Source organism: Petaurus breviceps, unplaced genomic scaffold, assembly GCF_028583685.1.
Source record: "Petaurus breviceps papuanus isolate PSGF00001 unplaced genomic scaffold, PetGlider_PUasm1.0 151, whole genome shotgun sequence".
Classification (NCBI taxonomy): Eukaryota; Metazoa; Chordata; class Mammalia; order Diprotodontia; family Petauridae; genus Petaurus; species Petaurus breviceps.
Window position 1 is genome coordinate 766,171 of NW_027185712.1, and position 27,368 is coordinate 793,538.

Here is a 27,368-nt window from a genome sequence, read left to right on the forward strand (position 1 = left end):
GTTTTAAAAGGCAAACAGAGGACTTTTTATTTGATCCACAAGGTAAAAGGAAACTACTGGAGTTTACTAAATATGAGGAAGTGGCACAATCACATACGTGCGTTAGGAGGATCACTTTGACAACTGAATGAAGGACAGGTTCAAGTGGGGGACACTCTTGAGGCAGAGAGAACAACTAATAGACTACTGCAATCATCCAGGCATAAGGACATGAGGGCTTTGCACCAGAGTGGTTGCATGGTTACAGTATCAGAAGAGAGAAGGTGGAATATCCAAGAGAGCTTATGAAGGTAGAAATGACAGCACTTGACCACTGATTCAATTTATGAAATGAGAGAGAGTGAAGAGATAAGAATGACAACCAAGTTTTGATATTGGATCCATCTGGGAGGATGGCAGTACCCTCCCACTAACAGGGAAGTTAGGGAGAAAGGAAAGTTAGGCCAGGAAAAGATAACAAATTCAGGTTTGGCCATGCTGAGTTTAAGATGTCTGTGGGTCATCCAGTTCAAGACATCCAAAAGAAAACTGAAGATGTGGGACCAGAGGTCAGGCTAGAGGTTGAGGCTGGACAAAGCAGACCTAAGAGTCATTTTTTATAGACATAAAAATTGAAAACATGTGAGTTGATGAGATGATCAGATAAAACAGTATAGAGGGAGAAAAGAGACCAGGGAGGAGTCGTTTTAATCAATGTCTCATCAACTGAAGTTAAATAGAATATAGAATAGCAATAAAAAAAATAGCAGATCCTTTTCTTCACAGAAATATGAAAATGGAGTACATTCCAGGAATAGGGAGTGGACTATGCAAAAGCATGGAGATAGGAAATGGAATTTGTTTGTACAGAACAGAACAATCACTTTTGCTGGATCAAAGGGATGTAACATGAACGAAGGGATATAACATGTAATAAGACCGGAAAATTAGACTGGAACCAAGTTATGTTAAATAGTAAATCAATGAGTTTGCATTTGTTTCTAGAACTAACAAGAAGCCAGTAGTTTATTAAACAGAATGATAAGATTAGCCCTGTATAATAGGAATATCATCTGGCAACTGTGCGGAAGATAAACAGAAGAAGTTTATTAAACAGAATGATAAGGTCAGACCTTTATAACAGAAATGTCAACTGGCAACTGTGTGGAGAATAGACAGGAGAAGGGAAAGGCTGAAGGCAAGGAAGTTAAATGGGGAACTCCTACAGTAGTCCAAGTGAGAGGTAGTAAAGGACTGAAGTAGGGTAGTGTCTATGTAAGTATAAAGAAAGGGATGAATACAGACAGTAACTTTTGTATGCCAATAAGGTATGTGCTCACAGTAATAATCCTGGAAAAACACAAAAATCCTGAATGTTACCAAAAATCATGCAGTAACTAGGAAAGTAAATAAAGACAAATGACATTTCTAGTAAAAAAAATTAAGGTTTTTATGCATGTGCCTTATGTTTATGAAATAATTTAAGTCCCTCAAGGGCAGGGACTATGTTTGATAGCTCATATATTCCAATGTCTACAAGGTCCTAGTAGCAATAAGAAAGGCAGCTACAGGGGGAACAAGAATGAAACTTGGAGTTAGGAGACCTGGATTCTATTTCTACTTTAGGCATTTAATAACTGCTCTGTGGAGATGGGCAAGTCATTTAACCTTTCCAAGCATTAGTTTTCTCATCTGCAAAATGAGGATAACAAGGCTTACTATATTCAATCCAGGGGACTGTAGTAAAAATCATTCAAATGAATGAATCTATATAACTGGCAAGTGTTATAAAGAAACACAATACTTATGGTGATACTTTGTGCTACTGACAACAGATGCTTTAACACAAATTTACTCATCTTGTTATATAGTCTCTCTTGTAGTCAAAGATGATGCTTACCAATATTACCTGGTATATGGAAAAAAACAAAGTATTTACTGCATTATTTTTGTTAGTAAACAGAAATCCAGTCCTTTTCTTAACAAGAAGGGTCAAAAGTTTACAGAAGTTACCATAGTGAATGGCTCTGGCTCTAGACTTCCTAGATAAAACCTGTGCTTTAACTGGGCCACTCTTATCTTTATCCTTTGCTTCCCAGCAACTGAAAGCAGGTATTTCAAGGTGAGAATATCTGAAGGAAGTTACAGAGATAGAAAATAATCACTCAGCAATAATTTAATCAGGACAATCTCAAAACCTTTCAAGTGTCATTATATGATCAAGAGAGATCAGGCCTTTTGGTTAACTTCTCATCTAAAAGACCTTTATGAATAAACCAAATGTTGCAGCCACTTGCAAGTAGAAAGTATTCAATGAATGTTTTCCTGCATGTTTGTGTTCTTTCAAAAATAAGTGCAAATTGACATTGACTGAGGACAGAGTCAAGATGGTGGATTACAGGCAGCTACCCAGCTAAACTCTCTCAACATTCCCCTTCCAAACAACTTTAAAATAACTACTCAAATCAAATTTTGGAGTGGCAGAACCAACAAAAGGTCAGGGTAAGAAATCCTTCCAGTCTAAGACAATTTAAAAGATGGGCTGGAGAAGTCTGTGACACTGGAGTGGAAGGCTGTCTGGAACCCACACAAGCAGCCACTGTTGCCTCCTCCACAGCAGCAGCACCTTCTCAATCCAGAGACAGGAAAGGGATCAGACAACTAGTCAGAAAAAGATTATAGGAACCCATTCCCAGCACTGGATCACACTACCTTGGAAGAATGAAAAGTTTTGCAGACCCCTAGAACTAGAACAGAAGCATAAAAAAAGCCAGAAGCTTGGCACAATCCCCCAAACACAACCCCCAGGTGGGAAGAGCCCAACTTTAACATAAAACACAAACTCAAGAAATAGGCTGAAAAAAATGAGCAAATAAACAAACAAAAAAAAAAAAGAAAGCCACTACAGTGACAGTGAAGAGCAAGACATAAACTCAGAAGAAGACAACAATGTGAAAACAGCTACCCTCAAAGAAAAATGCTAATTGAACTCAAACGTAAAAAGAATTCTTGGAAGAATTGACAAAAGGGCTAAGAGTGGTAGAAGAAAATTTCAGGAAAAGAAATGAGAGTGATACAAGAAAATTAAGAAAAGAAAATTTAAAGTCTGGTAAAGGAGGCACAAAAAAAAAAGAAAAAATAACACCTTAAAAAACAGAATTGGCCAAATGGAGAACAAGGCACAAAAATCCACCAAAGAGAAGAACGCTTTAAAAAGCAGAATTGGCCAAATTTAAAAAGAGGACAAAAAATAAACTCACTGAAGAAAATAATTCCTTAAAAGTTTGAATACGGCAAGTGGAAGCTTATGACTCAATGAGATATCAAGAAACAATAAAGCAAAGTCAAAAGAATTAAAAATAGAATGTTAAATGTTAAATATGTTAAATATCTCATCAGAAAAAGAACTGACTTGGGATCAAGGAGAGAAAATTTAAAAATTATTGAACTACCTGAAAGCCATGATCAAAGAAAGAAGCTATATATATTCCAAGAAATTATCAAGAAAAACTACTGCCAATATCTTAGATCCCGAGGGTAAAACAGAAATTGAAAGAATCCACCAATCATCTCCTGATAGAGATCCTAAAATGAAAACTCTCCGAAATATTGCAGTCAAATTCCAGAGCTATCAGATCAAAGAGAAAAATACTTCAAGCAGTCAAAAAGAAATAATTCAAATATTGTAGAGTCTGGATCACACAAGATTTAGCAGCTTCCATAGTAAAGGCACACAGGGCTTGGAATATGATATTCCAAAAGGCAAAGGCACTAGAATTACAACCAAGAATAACCTACTCAGCAAAACTGAGTGTAATACTCCAGGGACAAAAATAAATATTTAATGAAATTGAGGTCTTTCAAGCATTCTGATGAAAAGATCAGAGCTGAATAGATGACATTCAAACATAAGACTCAAGTGAAGTATAAAAAGGTAAACAGGAAAGAGTAATCATAAGGGTCCCAATAAAGTTAAACTGTTTACATTTCTATGTGGGAAGACAATAAATGTAACTCCTAAGAACTTTTTCATTATTAGGGCAGTTAAAAGGAGTTTACATAGAAAGAGGGCATGAGTGTAAATCAATTATGCTGGAATGATCTCCAAAAAAATAAAGAAGAAAGAAAGAGGGATGCCCTGGGAGAAGAGGGAAGCACAGGAAAAATAGGAAAAATTTTCTCACATAAAAGATGTGTGAAAGATAAAAAGAGCTTTTACAATAAAGAGGGAAATGAGGGGAAGGCAATACTTGAAGCTCAGAACTATGATTTAGGTCAGAATTGATTTAAAGAGGGAAGAATATATACATACACAATCAGTTGTGTATAGAAATCAATCTTTCCCAATAAGAAAATAGGAGGGGAAGGGTATGAAAAGAAAGGGTGAGGGGATGATAAAAGGGAGGACAGATTAAGGAAGGCAGTGATTGAAGCAAAACAAGACTTTTGAGGAAAGGATGAAAAGAGAGAAGAAACAGAACAAAATGGTATGGAGAGAAATACACATTAGTAATTGTAACTATGAATGTGAATGGGATAAGCTCACCCATAAAACAGAAGCAGATAGCAGAACAGATTAGAAACCAAAATCCAACAGTATCTTGTTTACAAGAGATAAACTTTAAACAGAAAGTTTAAATTTTCTGTTAAAGTTAAAATAAAGGGCTGGAACATAATCTATTATGCTTTAGCTGTACTTAAAAAAAAAAATGGAGTAGTAATCATGATCTCAAATTTGTAAAAGCAAAAATATACCTAACTGAAAGAGATAATCAGGGAAACTACATTTTGCTAAAAATTACCATAGTCAACAAATATAAAAAAATTTTAGGGGCCGAATTTCTCTGGTAAATGCTTCATGTTTCAAGTATATAGGGAACTGAATAAATTTATAAAAATAGGGAGGGACAGAGCCAAGATGGCAGAGTAAAAACAGGAACTCTGCTTGGCTCCCACTCCAAACACATCTAATACCTGTAAAACATGACTCTAAATAAATTTGAGAGCTACAGAACCCACAACATGAAGGAGAGAAACAAATCTCCAGCTGAAGAGAGCCTGGCAGGCCAACCAGAAGGGTCTATTACACCAGACTGGGAGCCAAGCACAGTCCCATGTGAACCACCCGCGACCAGACCGAGGCAGCAAGACCAACAGCCCAGACTGGCCAGCGACAAAGACCAGCCAGAGCAGACTTCAGGAGAGTGAATCACCAGCACCTGCAGCAGTTTCCAGACTTCTCAACCCATAAAAGCCAAGGAGAAAGTAAAAGGTCAGTGGGGAACTCTGTTGGAACCAGTGATGGGGCATGGGCCGGCGCCTGCCCCCAGGGAGAGAGGGGCACAGGCACGGTGGCTGTAGCAGCAGTGTGGCTGCCTCAGGAGCTCCTGGCCTGCAGCTTGTAGGGGAACCAAGTGACCACTGGGAGTGTAATCGCTCTTGCTTTGACCTGCTTGGATCTGGATCGTAGTGTTCGGTGGTGGTCCTGGGGTGTGTGGCCAGTGTGTTAGAGCTTTAGAGAGGTCACCCTACTCAGACCTCTGACAACATCTGTGAAAACCCTAATAATTTGGGACAAAGCTCTCTCTACTCTGGAAGCAGAGGTCTAATGTTGCAAAGAGCTCAAAAGTCAAGTAATTAGTCGGCAAATGAGCAAGCAGAGGAAGGAAGCACAGACCACAGAATCCTTTTTCAGACACAAAAAGGATCAAAGCATGGAACAGGAAGAAGACAATGAAGTCAGAACTCCTGCATCAAAAGCTTCCAAGAAGGGGCGGCCAGGTGGCTCAGCGAGTAAGAGCACCGGCTCCAGAGTCGGGATGATCTGGGGATCAAATCTGGGCTCAGATACTTAGCACCACACCCAGAAATAACTGGCCGTATAACCTTGAGCAAGTTCCTTAACCCAGATTGCTAAAAAATTTTTAAAAAAAGCTTCCAAGAAAAATATGAAATGATTACGGGCCATGGAGGAGCTCAAGAAGGATTCTGAAAATCAAGTAAAAGAAGTGGAGGAAAAAGTGGGAAGAGAAATGAGAATGATGCAAGAAAATAATGAAAAATGAGTCAACAGCCTGACTAAAGAAAATAACACCTTAAAAAACAGACTAACTCAAATGGCAAAAGAGGCCCAAAAAGCCAATGAAGAGAAGAATGCCTTAAAAAAAGCCAAATTTTACAGATGGAAAAGAAATTTCAAAAACTCATGGAAGAGAATAATTCCTTCAAAACTAGATTGGAGCAAATGGAAGCTAATGACTTTATGAGAAATCAAGGTACTATAAAACAGATGCAAACAAATGAAAAAACAGAAGGCAGTGTGAAATATTTCATTGAAAAAACAACTGACCTGGAAAATAGATTCAGGAGAGATAATTTAAAAATTATTGTACTACCTGAAAACCATGATCAAAAAAGACCTAGAAATCCTTGAAGAAATTATTAAGGAAAATTGCCCTGATATTCTATAACCAGAGGGCAAAAATAGAGGTTAAAAGAATTCACCAATCACCTCTTGAAAAAGATCCCAAAAAGAAAACTCCTAGGAATATCACAGCCAAATTCCAGAGATCCCGGGTCAAGGAGAAAATATTACAAGCAGCCAGGAAGAAACAATTTGAATATTGTAGAAACATAATCAGGATAACACAAAATCTAGCAGTTTCTACATTAAGGGATGGAAGGGCTTGGAATATAATATTCTGGAGGTCAAAGGAGCTAGGATTAAAAGCAAGAATCACTTACCCAGCAAAACTGAGTACAACACTTAAGGGGAAAATATAGTTATTTAATGAAATAGAGGATTTTCAAGTATTCTTGATGAAAAAACCAGAGCTGAACAAAAAATTTGACTTTCAAATACAAGAGGCAAGAGAAGCATGAAACAGTAAACAGGAAAAAGAAATCATAAGGAACTTATTAAAGTTAAACTATTTACATTCCTACATGGCAAAGCTATAATTGTAATTCATGAGACTTTTATCAGTATGAGGATAACTGAAGGGAATATATATGTATAATACATATATATGTATAGGAGGATGTATGTGTGCATAAATGCATGTGAGTGTGTGTATATGTATATACATGTATTCATAGATGGTACAGGATCAGCTGAATAGGAAAGGATGATACCTAAAAAATAAAATTAAGAAGTGAGAGAGGAATATGAGAGAAGGAGAAAATGAGAGATAGAATAGGGTAAATTATCTCACATAAAAGAGGAAGGAGAAAACTGTTACAATAAGGAAGAGCAGGAAGGTGAAAGGGAATGGGTCAACCTTACTCTCATTGAATTTGGCTTAAGGAGGGAAAAATATACACACTCATTTGGTTATCTTGCCATACAGGAAAGTAGGGGGGAAGGGGATAAGAAGGGATAAGATAATAGAAGGGAGGGCAGATTGGGGAAGAGGGTAGTTAGAAGCAAATACATTTGAAAAATGACAGGGTCAATATAGAAAACAGAATCAGTGGGGGTGCAGGAAAGGACTGAGGGAAATATAGTTAGTTTTTCACAATATAACTACTATGGAAAACATCTGGATAATTACACATGTACAACCTATATTGAACTACGTATCTTCCCAGTGGGGATGGGTGAGGAAGGAAGGAGGGAAAGAATCTGGAAATCAAAATTCTAAAAACAAATGTTAAAAAAAATTGTTTTTTACATGCAACTAGGAAATAAAATATACAGTTACTGGGGTATAGAAATCCATCTTGCCCTACTAGAAAGTCAGAGGGAGGATGGGAGAAGATATAAGAGAGAGCAGATTGGGGGAAGGAGGACTCAGTAGGCTCACTATCTTGGGGTGGGGGGTAGGGGAAAGACAGGGAGAAAATTTGTAACTCAAAATCTTGTGGAAATGAATGTTGAAAACTAAAAATATATTTTTTTTAATTTATAGGGGCAGTTAGGTGGCACAGTGAATAGAGTCAGCAGGGCCTGAGTTCAAATTCAGCCTCAGACACTTAACACAAAAACTATGTGACCTTGGGCAAGTCACTTAACCCCAAAACTGCCCTCAAAAAAAATTTATAAAAATAACAGCCATTTCCCAATTGATAAATGATCGAAGGATATAAACAGTTTTCAGAAGAAGAAATCAAAGTTACTGAGTCATATGAAAAAATGTTCTAAATCACTACTGATTAGAGAAAAGCAAATTAAAACAACTCTGAGGTACTATCTCACTATCAGAAATGACAAATGCTGAAGGATATAAGAGGGAAATAGGTACACTAATGCAAAGCTTCTTAAACTTTTTCCACTTGCGACCCCTTTTCACCCAAGAAATTTTTACTCAACCCTGGGTATGTAGGTAAATAACACAAGTATACAAATCAAGCATTTACTGATAATACATCATAAAGAAATTTACTTTAAAACAATTCTTTCATATACATATAATTTTACCATTTATTAAAGATAAAAGCAAATTTGCATATTGAGACAGATGTGCTTGTTTATTTTTACAGAGAGAATTAAATCTTGGTGAAATATTTAATACTGCAGGATACAAAGTATCTTTAATATTTTTCAGAGTTGACGAATATTTTGATTTTATAATCGTCAATGCTGAGAATGCCACTTTGAACAAATACACAATACAAAATGGCAGAAGTATGTTTAGGACCATTCCAGAAATTGTTGGAAATTCTGTCCTAATCCCAAGCCAAAATTCATTTAATCGTTTTTTCTTTTTTTAAGGAAGGTCAAGTTTTAAATCTATGTTGCTTGGTAACTTTGCGAATTCTTCTTGAACATTTAATGGCAGATTGACATTTTTTATTTCAATTGAGTACAGTTTATTAATTCAACTTTTTTAGAATCAAAATTTGGAGGAAGTAGTTCTGATACTGTGTCTCCAGGTATTTCATATAATTAATTATAACTCTTATAATTAAATCTTTAGGAAGGTTATTTTCAATTATAAAATAATCTATACCTGTAGACATTTCTAAAGAACCATTTTCTACCCTATTCTTTCATGTTAACTTTTTTAGTAAAACTTTCAATATTATCTTTTAACATAATAAAATGTTAAAATTTTTTCCTTGAAACATGTTTAAATCATTGAGTTTTAAAAAAATATCTGACAAATAACACAATTCTGAATGACATAAGTCATTATTTTAAAAATTAACAAAATTGGATTTTTGCTCAGTCAAAAATATGACTTCATCTTTTAATTTCAATATTCTGTTTAAACTTCACCCTCTTGAGAGCCACTTTACCTCTGCATACATACATAAGCATTTGTAATCAGAGTGCATGTCATTCCAGAAGTTTGAAAAAAAAAAAAACAACTGTTAAGGGCATTGCTTTTAATGAAATTAATGATTTTGATAGTATTGTGAAGCACAAAATCTAACTCTGGTGATAAGTTTTATGTTTTTTGGCAACAAGTGCCTCCTGATGGGTCATGCAGTGAGTAAAAGTGATATGTTCACTACCACCAGCTTTAACTTTTGCTACAAATCCAACATTCTCATTCATCATTGCTCCAGCACTGTCTGTACAAACTCCAACTCAATTTTTCTACTGTAAACCTTCATTTGTAAAAAATTCATTGACTTAAGAGATATATATATCTTCCCCTCTTGTGTGCCCTTCCAAAGGGTGACAAAACAATAATTCTTTATGTATGCTTCCTTCATAAATGTATCTTATGTGAAGTAACAACTGTGCCATGTTAGAATATCAGTTATTTCATCTAACTGAACTGCAAACTTTGTGCTGCCCTTAAATAAATAAGGTAGTAATAAGCTGCTGGTATTGGGCATTACTAATTTCAAAAATTCTTTTCAAAACAGTATCATTTGATAAAGGAATTTTATGCATTTCTTTCCCATACTTTTTCCCATGAACTATTTCTGACATTTTAATAGCAACAGGTAACACAAGATCTTCTCCTATCACATAAGGCTTTTTAGTTTTTGCAATTAAATAAGAAGTTCCAAAAAATATCTTTCATTGACGGTAACAAATTTATCAAAACATTTTTTTATTTGAAGATTCTAAAAGTCATTCAAAATATTACTTTGGTTTATTGCAGTATGTTCCATGATTGGTATTAAGATGTTGCTTTAGTTTAGCTGGTTTCATGCTCTCCATAGCCAAAATTTCATTACAAATTAAGCAAAGAGGGGGCGGCCAGGTAGCACAGCGAGTAAGAGCACTGGCTCCAGTGTTGAGAAGACCTGGAGATCGAATCCCAGGCTCAGACACTTAGCACCCACCCAGAAACACCTGGCTGTGTAACCTTGAGCAAGTTACTTAACCCCAATTGCTTAGGGGCGGCCAGGTGGCTCAGCGAGTAAGAGCACCGGCTCCAGAGTTAGGATGACCTGGATCAAATCCAGGCTCAGATACTCAGCGCCACACCCAGAAATAATAACTGGCCGTGTAACCTTGAGCAAGTTACTTAACCCCAATTGCTTTAAAAAAAAAAAAAATTAAGCAAAGAAGTTTTTCATCATCATTAGTAAATCCATACTACAAAAATGATGACCTTTTTTTTCCTTGTCAATTTAGATGTACTACAACCTGGTAACAAAGACTGTCACACTGTCATCAGTACTTTTACCTCTTCTGTCTAAATTTAGCCACTTATACATACCAAAAAAATATTTTTGCCCTAAAATATAAATAGTGCTAATAATTTCTCAAATAAAATACTAGCTTTAGTTTATGAAATTAACATTTGTTTGTGCTTATTTTAAAAAAACTGATGTTTACACTTACAAACACATACAATGTTGATGGTAGAGAAATATTATTAAAGGGTTTTTGTCTTGCTGCAATTAAATACTTATATCTCTGTAGTAATAACAGCAATTTTTTAAATCAAATTTTCTAACACGATATAATCCAGAGATATACTAATTTGATACTTACATGCTGAGGGATGACAGTAGGAAAATACCAAAATTCTTTATTTTCCATAATTATTCTTAACATTCATAACATGCAATAGTCTTGAATCTAAGCTGAGGAGTTTCTGTCAGTTTGTTGGCACTGCATGGCATGACAGCATGCTCAATGCAAAGTGCCCATGTTGTGTGTTCAGAACCAAGGTTTCAGTGAAGTTGAGAGATGCAACACACTCAAGCGCTGCTTCAGATTCATTACACATTTAATTTTAAATTAATTTTTGGTCACTGCATGTTCAGAAACCTTTTACTGTTGCCAAATTTTTCAAGATCCCCAAGTTCGGATACATGATCCCATATGGAGTCACAACCTACAGTTTAAGAAGCACTTCAGTAATGAACTATGGTAGAGTAGTGAACTGGTTCAACCATTTGTAATGCCATGCCAAGCAAAGGCAACTTCCCAAGGTTCAAAATACCAGCATAGGTGCTCTCCATTTTATTCAGTGACAAATTAAGAACAGAGAGAATCAACACAAAGCATAATTCAAAATACAGCATTCACCAAGTGTGATTTAATCAAGTACTACCACAGCCCTGGAGATTACATTCATTTAATCAATCCCAAAGTCCCTCTTCTAAATACTACTCCACCCCTAGGCTGTACATTCATTTAGTCCATCACAAAGCCCCTCTTCTCAAATGGAGATTAGTTTCTAATCATAACTAAAGTACACTCATTTGTTCAATCACAGAGTACAAAAAAGTCAAAAATTCCCCACCCTTGGATCACAATTGAATCTACCCCAGTTACTACAAGCACAGCATTTAATACCCAAATGGAGGTCTTTTCTTCATCTTGACATGAGGCAAGTTCTCAGCAATCTTTGTCCCTGGGGAGACAAAGCTTAGCAAGGCCACAAGATACATTGTCAGTGTCTTCATTAATTCATTTTCTGTCTGCAGAATAGTCCTAGGACCCCTGAAAACATTAGCAAAACCCTCTTCCAGGATTTCTGTAAACATACAAGAAAATCCTTCTTCAGGGCTTCTGAACCAACAGCAAGGTTCCACAACCTCTGCAACAACAGGACTGTCCTTCACCAGTGGACAGAATTCACTCTCTGTCTGCAGAACTGTCTCAGGAGCTCTGAACCAACAGCAAGGTTCCAGGACCTCTGCAACAACAGCACTATCCTTCACCAGTGGACAAATCTGGCAAAACAACATCAAAACAGATAGACAAAGTACCAGCATAACAGGCATGTCTCCTCAGTCCTTGGCAGCTCTGGGTGGCAAGGCCTCAAAAGTCCTGGGCAATTCAAAGTGGCCCTCAGCAATCCTCTCAGTCTCTCTCTGCCTCCAAAGGTGCTGCTTCCAAAAAGTTCTTCTGCCTCTCTTTTCTTGTGTCTCTCTAAATTTAAGTCACCAGCTCCTCCCAGTTCAGCCCTCTCTTTTCACATCAACAAGTCCATCCCAGAAGCGGGATTCATAAGCTCTGGGTTTTACACAATCAATTTGAAAACCAAACCAATACAGGGGGATCGTTATATTCCATTCTGAAGAACAATTTGGAACTAGGTCCAAAAGGCTATAAAACTACCCAGACCTTTTGACACAGCAATGCCACTACTAGGTCTGGATCCCAAAGAGATAAAAAAAAAAAAGGAAAAGGATCTATATGGACAAAAATATGTATATCAGTTCTTTCTGTGGTGGTGAAGAACTAGAAACTGAGGATGCTCATCAATTGGGGAATGACTGAACAAGTTGTGGCATATGATTATGATGGAACACTATTATGCTATAAGAAATGACCAGGAAAGTGATTTCAGAAAAACAAGGCAAGACCTATAAGAACTGATGGAAAGTGAAGTGAGAAGAACCAGAAAAACATTGTGTACAGTAGCAGAAATATTGTGATGATGATCAACTGTAAAAGACTTGGCTTCTCTGATCAACACAATGATCCAATACAATTCCAGAAGACTATAAGGGAAAAAAATGCTATCTACCTCCAGAGAGAGAACTGATGAATGAGTGCAAATCAAAGTATAATTTTCACACTTTCTTTATTTTTCCTGGTTTTTTAAAAATATAGCTAATATGAAAATATGTTTGCATGATTTCACACATATAATTGATATCATATTGCCTGTCTTCTCAATAAATACAGAGAGTAGGAAGGAGGGAGAGAACTTAGAACTCAAAATTTAAAAAGAAAAGAATGTTAAAGAGAAATTTTTTTCTTTTATTCTTTTCTTTAAAAAATGGGTGCAATCGAAAGCTACTGCATATTCTGAGCAAAGGGCTAACAATTACCATTATATATGTATATGGTACTTTAAATATGTTTGCAGAATGTTTTGCTAATTTTTATAAATAAGAAATATTTCTTATTTACAAAAAGCTAAGTAGCAGGTCAATGATCAAGGAACATTTAGAATTGAGCTGAATAATAAGACTGCCACTCTATAAGCTTTAATGTTTTTACATGTCATTTAATTCTCACAGCATCACTGCAAGATAAAGTTATCCTCATTTTATAGAAGAGGGAACTAAAACTCAAGACTAAAAGGCCTGCCTCAAAATACATGTCTAGTTAAGTGGCAGAAGTAAATTCAAACCCATAAGATTATTTCCTGTTTCCAAAACACACTTTCCACTATATCACAATGTGTCTCATATATTCCAATATATATCTGATACTCATGCTAGTATGTAGCCCTCTCTCCATCTAATAGGAAATTCAGTGCAATAAATTTTTAAAAAATAAATTTATTGAGCACTGTCCCTCAATCTTAGTGGAGAGACAAGACAAAGACACACAGATTCTAGCTATATCTAGCCTTAGACTATAACAGCCCTCAACTCTCTCCTGTGTGCACTTTTTAATCAGTTCAAATTGTAAAAGTCAAAATAATACTTTTTAGACATTCCTTTAAAACAAACAGAATGATTGAATGACTACATATTTGAAGCAGTAATCAAAAAAGTAGTGCTCATTGGCAAGAAAAAAAATTTTCTATATCCACACCTCTTGAGTTTTTCCCAAAATAGCAGATCATCCAAAAGTTCTTTTAGTGGTTGCCAAGAAGTATTCAATATAAGATGGCAATCTAAAACCATAATCACATTTTCTAAAAACAAAGAGGAAATTAGGTACTAGACAGCCAAGCCCACATTGTTCCAAGTTCCATTCAGGTCCTATCAGCCCAGCATAGGAGAAAAGGAACTTTAAAATGAAGAGAGAGTCCTGGATCAAACATAATATTCCTAAATCTTTACTGATATTGTATATGGTTATGTCAATAATTTCTACAACACTATTCTAATTAAATGAGGCCATAGAAACAAACTGCTACAGCCAGGCAGTCAACACTTCTCAAAACAATGCTATTTCTGGGATCTCTCACCATACAGTCTCTCTAAGATATCAAGTACCTTTAAAGACACATATCTAACATTAAAAGGCCTGAAGATTAAACTAGCTCCCCAAAGGAAATAAAAACTATATGCCATACTGTATTCTTGATTATATTCATGACTCACACAGTAAAATATGTTACATTTTAGTATGACATAGGTAGAAAGGCATTCCATTAATATATTAAGTAATCGTGCTGATTTAGTCAGTAAAGTAAAATATTTTTCCCTGAAAATTTTTGAATCATTATATTGAATTCACTTAGCACATCCCCTTAAAATGGAAAAAAAAAATGGAGGTATCATTTCTTTGATACTATTAATTTTTTATTTGTTTACGGAAAGTATTTCACTTTTCATATTATACTTTCAATTCCAGTCAAGACATTTGACGATTTTTTATTTAAAAATAAAACAGAAAATTAAGGTACAAAAGGGGATCAGAATTGACAAGATTCTATCTACTTACCAACCCCTGATAAATAATGAACATTAGAACTAGGAGAGCTTTGAGAGAGAGCATCCAGTCAGTCCTTTCATTTTACATTTGGAAATTGAGGTCTAAAGATTTTATAGGACCTCATACTGTGGCCAACCTAGTACTAAAACCTGATTCTTAGGTCTATGAATATTCTACCACTACACCGTGCAAATACAGTATACTCTTACATTTATATCTCAGTAGAGTGCTTATGAAAACTCTCCTATGTTTCTTTCCTATGTTTCTCCTATGTTTACTTCAGTTTCAAAAAGTCTAAATACCAAAATTTTTAGCATTTAAGTTGTATCAATCAACATTTACATAAAGCAAAAGTCTATAAAAGTTTTAAAATGGGACAGCTTAGGTGGAGCAGGGAGTAAAGTGCCAGCCTAGCATTAGGAGGACCTGAGTTCAGTTCAGACCTCAGACACTTTACACACACACACACACACACACACACACACACACAATTAGCCGTGTAACCTTGGGCAAGTTACTTAACCCCAATTGCCCTCCAAAAGGTGGAAAAAAAAAGTTTTAAAATGTTATTTAGTTTCTTTATACAACTATTATTGGGGCTGCGTTTTAAATTCTATCTTGCTTATTTTACTGAACCCAATTAATTTGAAAATAATGTATTTTTAGCATCAATTAGATAATGAAAACTGCAGTTGCAACACTGCAAAAGTACTTTTTTGATATGTAACAGGTATTAATGAAATGGAAGCTATTTGTTGGGACCTTCAACAAAAGGGCAGAACTAAGCAAATGGAAACACATTCATACGGATTCTGTAAGCTCTTTAAAACATAGAGTTCATATTCTTCTCCTGAAGAAACACTGATTCTTAAAATCAAAATGCTTCTATCTTTAACCTTCGATACCCGTCACTTTTCCTTTCTTTTTCAATGACCTCAGGGATACTTCCGAACACAAGCTAAAGTAAACATGCATCTGTGACAGTCAATCTCCAATCCAACCTACCACCTACACTCTTTCCCCTGCCTCTCTCTTCTGGCACCAGACTCTGCCAATTCTACTCATAGCTGCTAAGAAATAGTACCCAAGAAAGCCTTTTCACAAGAGCAAGAACAGAGAGTGCAGAGACAGATTGGGGGCCAAAAGCCAATTGTAAACCCAAGAAGATAGAACTGGAATAAAAACAAGGCTTTCAAAACAGCATTCTTGCCTGCTTCCTGTGGGTTTCAGCAATTGTCAGAGTCAGATTTTTAAAGTTATTTCACAGTATTAGCTGAGCTGACTATCAGAATGGTGTACTGTGACAACCTAATCAGGAAAGGTTTTCTACACCAATATTCCTCTAGGAAAATTAGCATCTAATAATTATTACCTGATTTTATACACACATACATGCACACATGCACATGTATACTGTATATAAAAACATGTTTAGGAAAGATAAGAAAGTAAAAGAATTTTATTTCATTTAATAAAAGTTCAAAGCATATTATGAGAAAGGTAAATGGGGAGTGTGATAAGATTCTTTTTTAAAACAACCAAGACTGGGGTGGCTAGGTGGCTCAGTGAGTAAAGCACCGGCCCCAGAGTAGGAAGGACCCGAGTTTGGTTCCGGCGTAAACTTTGGGCAAGTTACTTAAAAAAAAAAACCAACAACCAAGACCTCTAAATGTCAAATCTTATTTTCTTTCACTGAAATTGATCGTTACTACTAAATGTAATGTGGAAAAACCATTACAGAGTGTGAGAACCATAAAGGAAATCTGAATTTGTGTAAAAAAAATCCCTTTATTGTACAAATAAGGAAGCTAATAATCCTGTATCATAAGATTGCAGAAGTAGAAAGGATCTTAATTTTACAGAGAAATAAACTAAGACGCAAAGAGGTGAAGTGACTTACCAAATGTCACTGAGTAAACAGTAGAGACTAAGCCCCAGTTTTGACTGACTCCCAAGTCCAGTCTCTATTATATCACTTGACATTCTTCAGGTCAGGCCACACAGTTAAACTGCAGTTCCAAGATTATGACCCAGGTTTTCTATCTCCAGATCTAATGCTTTTTCCCCCAACTATCACCCACTTTCCTCCACTTATCTTAAGACTCATAACAGGTTCTTTATTCATGAAATCTGATCTTCACATGTTTTATTTTTCCATATGACATCAAAACTAAACCCTCTGAAATTTGCTAATTGGCTGATGAATCTGTTCCCTGACAACTTATACAAAACAGGTAAACAAGGTGCACCTGAAAATATTCAAAGAATGAAGGTCCTTGACATTAACTTGCCTTGAGATTTAGAACATTTTAATTTAGTGATTGTGGATGTGTAACATCCGTATACCTTATGCTATTTTAAAATAGGCAATGTTTCAAAAGAATGCTTTATTGATAGCCAAATGCTATCATCAATGAAACTTTTCTGAACAAATTTCTCTATATAGAGTTCACCTTTAATATAAGATGTCATTACTTATTAAATGTGGAGATACAAAGGAGCTTATTCCATAATAGCATAGTATAATTATACATGGTATCTTCCCAGAACTAAAAAAAGTGAATAACCCATTTTTGTCTACACTATCTATACAAAATGCCAACTTCAAAGACAATGGTATCTCTATCCTAATAAGAACCTGAATTTCTGAGAGTAACTGAGTTTTCAGGTAGCTTCTTTGACTAGCCACTCAAGCTCAGAACTGAACTTTTAAAAAGGGCTGATATACTTACAAGATGTAGCAATAAGAAACTCTGAATTATGTAGCTAAAGGCCTGCAACTACAGGGCAAAGATAAATGAAAGTAGCAGAAAGACTAATCCTGCAAGTAGCACTCCTCCCCAAATACTTCTCCCCACCCAATCTTCAGGAGAAGCAGATTATGGGGGCTATAAATAAAGTTTAAGCATACAAGGATATAAAAGACTCAGGATTGGGGAAAAGGAAAAGATAAGGTGCACTAAGAGAGTAGACTTAATGTGAAGACTTAAGGAGTACCAGGACATTGATGAAGAAAAACTAAAATCATCACTAAAGTAGAATGGATTTATAAAGTGCACATCAGCTCCAGAGTGTACTGACTCTGGACAACCCCATGCTTGAACATAAACAGTTATGGTGCATTCATAGGAACAGAGCGGGCTTTCCTGCCAGCAGTCCTTTCACTGATTTAAACTCTATAAATAGGCTAAGTGTGATAATAGTCACTAGCAGAAACTCACATTGCAGGCACCACTACTACTGTTATGTGTCTGGTTCAATATCAGGCTTTGGATAAAGCATCAAATTAATAATCAAATAAGTTATCAACCACATCAAAAGGGATTATGGAAAGTGGCCCATTTTAAATAGGTCTTAGATGTAGAGATCATCTATTCCAAAGAACTCTAAGACCTGGAAGAAACTGAAGCTCCAAGAGGAAGGAAAGAAATACAGTAAGGATAGAAGAAGCCTTTGAGACCTCATAGACAAATAATCTCATGTGAAATGGGGGGAAATGAGACTGAAAAGGGGGAAGACATGAGTATCATAGATTTTCAGAAACAAAAGGTGCTTTAGAGACAAAAAGAATAAGGAAAATTGGTCCTATTTCAAACTGCAGCACAGTTAATATAAGGAACATTGTAAAGGAATTTACAATGAAACCATCATAATATATTCAAGAATATTTAAAACACAGGTGACAGATTTCTGATAAGGATCCTGCCTTAACCATTTTATTTTTGATAACCAGACCACAGGTTCAAGAAAGAGCCATGCCATTTCCATTAGAAGAAGCTACATCACCATATACTGAAACCTACAGGTCCAAAGATAAATGTTGCTGAATCTATCCAATCTCTCAGACAGACCCATAACAAATAGCTAAGATGGACAAAGTAATGTTAGAAAATCCTTAATGATAAAAGTGTTGATCTAAGAACAGACTGTGCTTGTTACAGCATAAACTCAAACAAATGCAGATGAAATACTTTTTAATATACTACCAATATTTAAAACAAAAATAAAATATCACTGTTTTATTATGATCTACATCCATACTTCCACTTAGCAAGACCTCTCTCTGAAGACATTACCTAAGAGAATGCTGAATTCGGTCTACCTACCTAGTAAAAGAAGTTAGCACAATCAACTTCTAACCATTCCCTTAGGCAGAATCTTGCTTTTCCTTTAATGACCATTATTAACCAAGTTAATAAAAATCTCCTCCAAAAATATTTTGCACACAGCAAACTGTAAGCTTTTGCAGACAATTTAATCATTCTACAGAACCAATACTAAGTTAATGACACTAAGATTTTAATTCCATGCTAAGGGAAAAGTAGTCTGAAAATAAAGTAGTGAATGAAAATTTGTTAAAATTCTTAGCAATTTTCCCTTAGGTTTAAATAACTAAACAGAGGTAAATAAAATAATTATTCTTCAGTAATTTCTGCCTATACCTTGGTATCTAAAAACGGTAGGAAAACCACAGGTCTAGATTTCCCCAAAATTCAAATATGGCCAGGTTTTATTACACACTCATGTCCTAATCTTTCTCTTTCTCCTTCATTTTCATAAAATTATAGCATTCAGGAACTAGAAGGGTCCTAGTTGAACACTTCCCCTTTATTTTACAAATGTGGAAATGAAGAATCTGGTACTACCCTGATGGGGTTTCCTCTTCAATAGTATTTGCATTATTATTGTTTTTAATTGACTAGCATGCTTCACAATTGGGGGAGGGAGGATGGGAAGGAATGAGAATTCTTTCTTAAGAAATATAATTTGAGGGGCAGCTAGGTGGGGAAGAGAGAATAGAGAACCGGCCCTGGAGTCAGGAGGACATGAGTTCAAATCCAGCCTCAGATACCTAACACTAGCCGTGTGACCTTGGGCAAGTCACTTAATCCCAATTGCCCTATCTTCCCCCTCCAAAAAAAAAAAAAAGAAATATAATTTGAAATCTATGTAACTCTTAGTTCTACAAAGCCAGTCTGACTACTACTGAAAACCAAAAACTAATGACAGCAGACATACCTACATTGAGACAGGGTTACTTCTTTTGATCAAAGGCAGGGAGCAAGCCTAAAGCAATACTCCAGTACAATAATCACATGTTAATCGCTGTGCTAGGCACTCTAAAAATCAACAAGCCCTCTAAAGTGAAGCTGTAAATGCTAACCAAAAGGGAATAAAAGGATACTCAACTTGGAGTCACAGCACTCATTCTAATTTGACTTTGACACTCATAGTAAAATCAGCAGCATCTTTTAATATGGCAACACACAAACATATACATGTAATATATACATGAGAGACTCCTGGAGTCAGGCATCCTTGGTCCAAGTCCTGCTTCTGATACACAGAAGCTATGTGTACTTGTTCTAGGACAGCTCCCAATACCCCAGGAAATTCTCTAGGACTTTAAATTGCAGGGCAGTTACTGATCTGCATTGATAGATTAAGTTACCTCACCAGGAACTCTCTATATTGATGCTAACATAAATATATAAACAAAGTTCTTCCTCTCCTTGAATTTTTTTAAAGTCTCACCTCAAATTTCTCATATCACTTTGCCTTCTCATACCACACTGACCTCTCCTCCATAACTTACCCCATTATAATGCTCTGATTAGTTTTATATATGTGTGTGTATGTGTATATACGTATATACACATATGCATATGTATGCATGTCTCTTCAACCCTACTCTATCATAGGGACCTTGAAAGAGAAGTCCAGAATGGCTAAGTAAAGTGTGTATGAAAACAACTGAATATCATTTGCCTAAGAAACAACAAATATGATGAATACAAAGAAGCATGGAAAGACTTACTAAACTGATGCAAACTAAAGTAAGCAGAGCCAAGAAAACATAACTGCAACAATATAAATGGAAAAAAGCAATAACCCCCAAACAATCGAAAATGAATGCTACCAATTTATAAAGAATTAATGTGGTCCCAAAGAAAAGACAGGAGAAGACACCTGTTTCAATTCCCTTGCAGAAATGAGAGGTCCTGGGGCAGCTAGGTAGCACAGTTACCTAGAGCATCAGCCCTGGAGTCAGGAGGACCTGAGTTCAAATTCAGACTCAGACACTTAACACATACTAGCCATGTGACCTTGGGCAAGTCACTTAACCCCAATTGCCCTGCCTTCCCCCCACCAAAAAGAAAAATGAGGGATCCATGAATATGGAACAGTGCATATAATGACATTTAGAAAAAGAAAGATATATATGTTTGTATATTATATATACACAACATATAGTTGCATAAAACATATAATTATGCTGATTTCTCTTTTTTTTTTCTTTAAAGGCCTTGTTACATGGAATGACTGCACAAAGGAATATAGGGACAGATTTGAGTAATACAAAAACAACAGATAAATGAAAATTTATTTTAACAAAAGAAAAAAGGGTCTCATATTAGTCTATCCTCAGTCAGTGATTTAAACAGTAGGGATTTAATAAATATTCTCTGAATTGAACTGCAAGAGAGGTTCACATAGCCATGAGAATAAAAACAAGCTTTACTGATATTCAGTTTCACTCTCACTCCTTTCTACCAAGGCCCTGTGGGTTGAGTGTGAAACTGAATTCTACTTTTGCTGAGAACAGCTTCCCACACAGAAGCTGAAAATGAAGACAACTTATTTCAATTTAGTTCAGTCACAACAGTAATAAGGATGGAAAAAAGGAAGGTAGACTGATAATAAGGCAAAGAAACTGAAAAAAACCTGAGAAGAGACCTTAAAATGAAAATTAATGAATTAAGACTGGAGTTTGGATTCCTAAACAAATGGGATCTACTGAATGACTTTTAGTTTAAAAAGAGAACTGTCTACCTACAACCAGTACAATCTCAGTACTGGAACCAAGGGGTATTTTTAAAAGTGCTATCCAAAAAAGAGTGAGATGAAAACAAATTGGTTTCTATCTTGCTTTACCTTCAAACATTCAGATATAGTAGAATGTCAGGGATAAAAGAAATCTCGAGAGAACATCTGGTCTAACCCCCTCATTTTGCAGTTGACAACTAAGGTGAAAGGACTTGTCCTAAGTCACATAACAAACCTGCTGTAGACCTCGGTCTCTTGAATCTTTTCACTTACACAGGCTTCTTCTTACGAAATATTAAAAGACAAGTGACTTAAATTTGTGTCGCTAGAAAATATTCACAAAGATAAATACCATTATAAGTATTAATACCCCAAACTAGGTAGGGTTATCACACCCTTACTTAAAAGCTAGGAAGATGAGTAACAGCTAAATGACTGGCTACAGAAATGAACAAAATAGGCATTAGTAATCCAAAATTCCTCAGTCCCAAATTTGTAAATGAACTTCATCTACTACCCCAAGTCTTCCAAATTTTCCTTGAGCCTTAACACAAATACGATTGAGGGGTTGGGGGGGGGGGGGAGGGAGGACAATGCAGGAAATCACTGGAAACAGCACAGCAGGAAATGTATCACTCCTTGAATTAGTAACTGTAATTAGGCAATCAAACAAGTTACTAATCATTAACAAGGAGGTCTGTTATCAAAGAAACAATGACAATATCAATACCAGTACAAAAAGAAACTTTGTAAAGAGTTTTATGGAGAATTCTGTCCGGAGAATACTGCATTAAATTGGAATGCATTAATCTTTAACTTTGGAGTAATTTAAAAATCAGAATCAGTTTTACTTCAGAGTATAAATTAAACATTAAAAGCTGTAAGTAGTAGGGCCACTACCATGTGAATTTAAAGTGAAGTCTAGTTTCACAAAAATCCAAACTATCAAGGTTCAGTTCGGCAAGTCCCAATAAATAGGAATTTGTAAGAATGCTCTTTTTCCTCAAGTTCCCTTGTTCTTTAATTATTTATGTATATGTAGTATCTTCCCAGCACAGCATATGCTCCTTCTGGGCAAGACTCTCATCTACCCTAATACAGTGTCTTGCTCATTTAATGTTTATTGAACTGAAGGCCTAGAAAATGATATTTTCACTTAAGAATTTCATTATATTTAGTGCTTTCAATATAAATTCCTTGAAAGCCATTGTACTTGGTGTTTCCGATGTCAATTCCTTCAAAACCGTGTTTCTTTCTTCTTCTTTCACTTAGATTTTGTATACCTGAGTTGAAATTTCCATCTATAACATGAAAATACTACCCAGGGTAAGTGAATATTATCTCGCATTTGAATAGTACTTCAAAGTTTTCAAAGCAATTTTATAAACTCTGCCTCATCTGATCCTCATAATAACTGTGAAGTTAGCAGAGGTCATCATCCCAATTTTATACCTATGGATACAGGCTCAGAGGTACTAGGTGACTTGCCAATGTCCCACACCAAGAGGCAGAACCATGTCTTAAACTTAGGTCTCCTGTTCTTTGCTTTTACAATTGCATAGACATTGAAAAGCTAAAGCTATACTTAAGCTTCTAAATATGAAGAGGCAATAGTGTTCAGGAATAGAGGACTGGACTTAGAATCAGAAACACTTGTTATCAAGTCAAACATAAGACATACTGGCTGAGTGGGCAAATCATTAAACATCTTAATGCTACAGAAAATTCTCCAAAATGGTAAATTACAGAGCTCCAGTCCCAGGATTCAACCCATTTCATTGGTGACTGATGATGTGAAAACTAGCCCACTTAACCCAATATATTTACATGCTGGCCCTAGGCACCAAACAATGCTTTAGCTTCACATTCTATTCAGTCATCCATTCAAGCCATCTTACCATCTATCAATGTGTACCCTCACTCCATCTACCCACCTCCCCAGAACAAAACTTATTATTATTATCCCTCATTAGAATTCTCTATTAAAACATAAGCTCTTTGAGTGCAGATATTATCTTTTTTAAAAAAATTTGTATCTCCAGCACTTAGCACAGTGCCTGGCACATAGTAAGCACCTAAAAAAATGCTTTTTCATTCATGCATGCATGCATTTCTCTGAATTCAGTTGAATATGAACTGAAGGCAATTCCTCACTGATTAAATTACAAGTGTTGGGGTTTTTATTAAGTTGAGGCCATATTTATTTCTCTAATAAGACAATGTATAAAATTCAGCTAGTCTGTTTTGAAACAAACTAATGGAGAAAACTCAATATAATCCACGTACATTTCACTTAAAGTTTTCCTGAATTGTACATATTATCATTCTGACAAATTATGAACCTTTGGTACCATCAATGACCATATATGATTCCAACACTTTGGTATTTAGGTAACACTATCAACTGTAGGTCTATTAAAAATACTTGTTAAAACCCTAATAGGTTTAACAAGCCTGGATTGCTGGAGTAACTCAGATTGGTGGAATAAGCAAAATCACATCATATTAGAAGGTTATTAACCTCCAGTTTTAAAATTATCCCAGAAGAAGGTTGATTCAGGTCTCTCTTTTAAATTATTATCTTGGTTCATATCACAAAATAATATAACCTGAACAAAACTGGTAGATATAGTTGTAATTAAATGACCGGTGCTTGGTTAAAAAGGCTTTGGTAGGATTTTTTTTCTATTGAAAGATATCGTGATTCATGCAAGCATGGGAAAGAGGAAAAACACATGAATAAAATATTCTCCCTCTTCACCCTACTCCTCCCTAATGCCAAAAAAAAAAAAAACCAAACCCACCCTCCCCCACTCAAAAAAAAAAATCTATGTATATCCAAGACAGAAAATAATTTCTCGGCAACAAGAGTGTAATATCTAGCCAGAAATTTCAGGGTTAGAGATAAACTCATAAAGACAATGTTAAGACTTAAGGATGCCCTCCAACTTGCACTGGGGCAGGGGGAACTGTAAGGGAAAAAAGGTGAGGCTAGTATTCAAATTATATGGAAAAGTTTCCATTCTAGAGATCTCCTTCCAGTGCCTTACTGCTGGTTGATGGCACATAAGCACCAGGTCACTGCAAAAACCTGGCTCTGGTGGAAAGCTTGGAATGAGTTAGTCCTGGGCCTAGACAAAAGTGAAAAGCCCTAATCTGGCCCCCGGAGGGTCAGAAAACTGCGGCCGGCGAACAAGTGCCCGAAACTCTGACCTGCCCCCCTACCTCACCCCCTTCGGGAGAAAGTGGGGCTGCTGAACCGAGCTCCTGCTCCTGTGACCCCAAGACGAGGGAGAAGAGAAATAACTCCAGGGACACAAACTCCCCTCAAGGAGAGCCCGGCAGGAATCCCTCCCACTTGACCCGGGGCTCCCCCACCCCCATCCTATGCAGACTTCTCTCCCACACACACCCCAAAAAAGTGATGGAAGAAAACCTGGGAAGAACACACGACTGTTATTCACGAAAAGTGAGGGGTGGCAAGTCCCAAGAGCCAGAGGAGCGGCTGCCTGAGCTGGGGACCCTCAAGTCTCCTCCCAGACCCCCAAACACCTGGGGACTTTGTGGAACGGAAACCGAGCCTGTCACCACCTGGGTCGCCTCCAGACCCCAATTATACAAAAGGCAAGGAATACCGCAATGGCCTCGGTTATCGGGAATACGTACACCACACACATTGCATACACACGGGCACCCACAGGAGCACGCACACACATACAACACACATCACACACGGGCTACACACACAGCACCACATACATGCAGGCACGCACATGCAACACAACACCCACACAGTATACATATACAACACAGAAGAGCAGGCAAACACCACACACATGGGCACGGACGTACAACACACACACACTCAGGCTCCCCCCTCTAACAAGCACAGTCCCCCTCACACCCGGGCCACTCGGCTTTATACTGGGACAGGTCCCGTCGCCCTCTGCCCGGCCTCTGGAGCGTCAAGCCCCAGGTGCGGGGCCCGAGGCCGCCAGGGCCGCCCGGCTCACCTGCGCTCCGCGGCGGCTCCTCTCGCTGTCCCCCGCCGCCTGGCTCTCCCGGCCCGGAGCCCGGGCGGGCTGAATGGCTGGCTGGCCGAGACCCTCTCCCGCCGCGGTGACACTTCCCCCGGCCCCAGCAGCGGCAGCTCCCGCTGCCGACTCCTCCTTCAGGACGCAGGCCCCCAGCGGATCGAGGGGGCAGGGGCCGAGGCTCGACAACACGGGCGCCACCGCCGCCGGGTCCCTTCTCTCCTCCGCGCCGCCCAGAGAAAATGTCACCAGAGACCGTTCCGCTCCACTCCGCGCCTCACTTCCGCCCGGAACCACCGAGATTCCGCCGGGCAGCTAGAGCGACTACTGCACCAGGGGCTCCTGGGGGAGGGAAGGAAGAAGGAAGCAAAGGGGAGGCAGTGAAAGCGCCAGATCGCCCCCTCCAGGAATGAGTGCTGTGATCCTCCCGCTGTAGAGTCTGGCGCGCGCTAATCTCAGCAACTCTCGCCCTCTCTCCCTCCCAGGTGTCCTCTACTCTAACTTGCTCTAGATTTCGAAGGGGAAATTACTCTGGTCTTCTGGATTCTACACAAAATTTACCTCCTCAATGAAGGCTCCCCTGATTTACCCAATCAAACCGTGATCCATTCAGTAACTTCAGCCAGCAGGGACACCCCGTCCCTCCCCCACCCCCGCCCCTTCCCACACGGATAAAATTCCAAATAGTGGCCACCCAGTTACGTTTATAAATCACATCTAAACACCAATGGCACGTTTTATGAATGGTTAATCGTTACAGGATTACCTACTGGTGTAAACTGAGAAGTGTAAAGATGGTCCTCTCTCCAAAAAACAAAACTCCTAGTTCTTATTGATAATTCCTAAAATTCTACTATTACAGATTCATTCTTTGATTAGAGATTTAATGCGCTTTTAAAACGCAAATTACACCCTGGGAATAATAACACATTAATACTCTAGAGTGAACATGTTTTCTCTTTTTTAAGATCAGATATTCTTGAGGGAGGGGGAAGAATATGAAGATAATGGGCTCCTGAGGGAGTCGGATGGGACAATAAGAAAGGTTCTGAGAATAAACTTCACCAGTTTCACAATTTTTCCAAGAAAACAATCGATGCAAGTTTCTCTAATAAAGCAATGGTATCCAAAATCTGTAAGAAACTGGTTGAAATATAAAAGAACACATCATTCTCCAAAAGATGAATATAAATAGGCAATTTTCAAAGGAAGAAATCCACACTATCAACAACCATAAGAAAAAAAAAAGTTTCCTAAAGATAGGTGGAGAAATGCAAACTGAAACTCTGAGGCACCACCTTACACACATCAAACTGGCAAAGATAACAAAACAAAACAAAACAAAAAGGAAACGATAGCTATTGGAGGGACTCCCTGAGGACAGAAACACAAATATATCCTTTGAAATTTATATATCAGTAGAGACTTTCTGGAAAGCGATTTGGAACTGTACTTGAAGAGTCACTAAAATACGCATATCCTTTAAAGCAATCAATGGTACAGTAGGAGGCTTTATATCACAAAGACAGTAAAGAAAAAGAAAGACTATATGTAAGTACAAAATGATCTTTTTTGTTATAGCCAAAAACTGGAAACAAATGAAGAGGGTGATCACCAATTAGGAATATGAATATAAGGGAAGATGATTACACCACAAAAAAATAACAAAAGGATGCTTTCAGAGAAACCTGGGGAAATTTGTATGAACTGCTGCAGAGTGAAGTATAGAGAAACAGGAGAACAATTTATACAATGGCAAGAAG

At 37.1% G+C, this 27,368-nt stretch overlaps 1 protein-coding gene across 4 annotated transcripts in view; it reads right to left on the reverse strand.

The window, feature by feature from the left end:
• Positions 1–25,897, reverse strand: part of ARK2N (arkadia (RNF111) N-terminal like PKA signaling regulator 2N) — a 128,898-nt gene extending 103,001 nt beyond the window's left edge. The window contains exon 1 of one of the 4 annotated variants that reach the window (XM_069075328.1): positions 25,585–25,895. The gene's annotated coding sequence lies outside the window, so the exon portion shown is untranslated. Of the gene's footprint in view, positions 1–25,584 lie in introns of all 4 variants that reach the window. The other 3 variants (XM_069075356.1, XM_069075359.1, XM_069075352.1) reach the window with 3 other exon arrangements.
• Between the last annotated feature and the right edge of the window lie 1,471 nt (positions 25,898–27,368).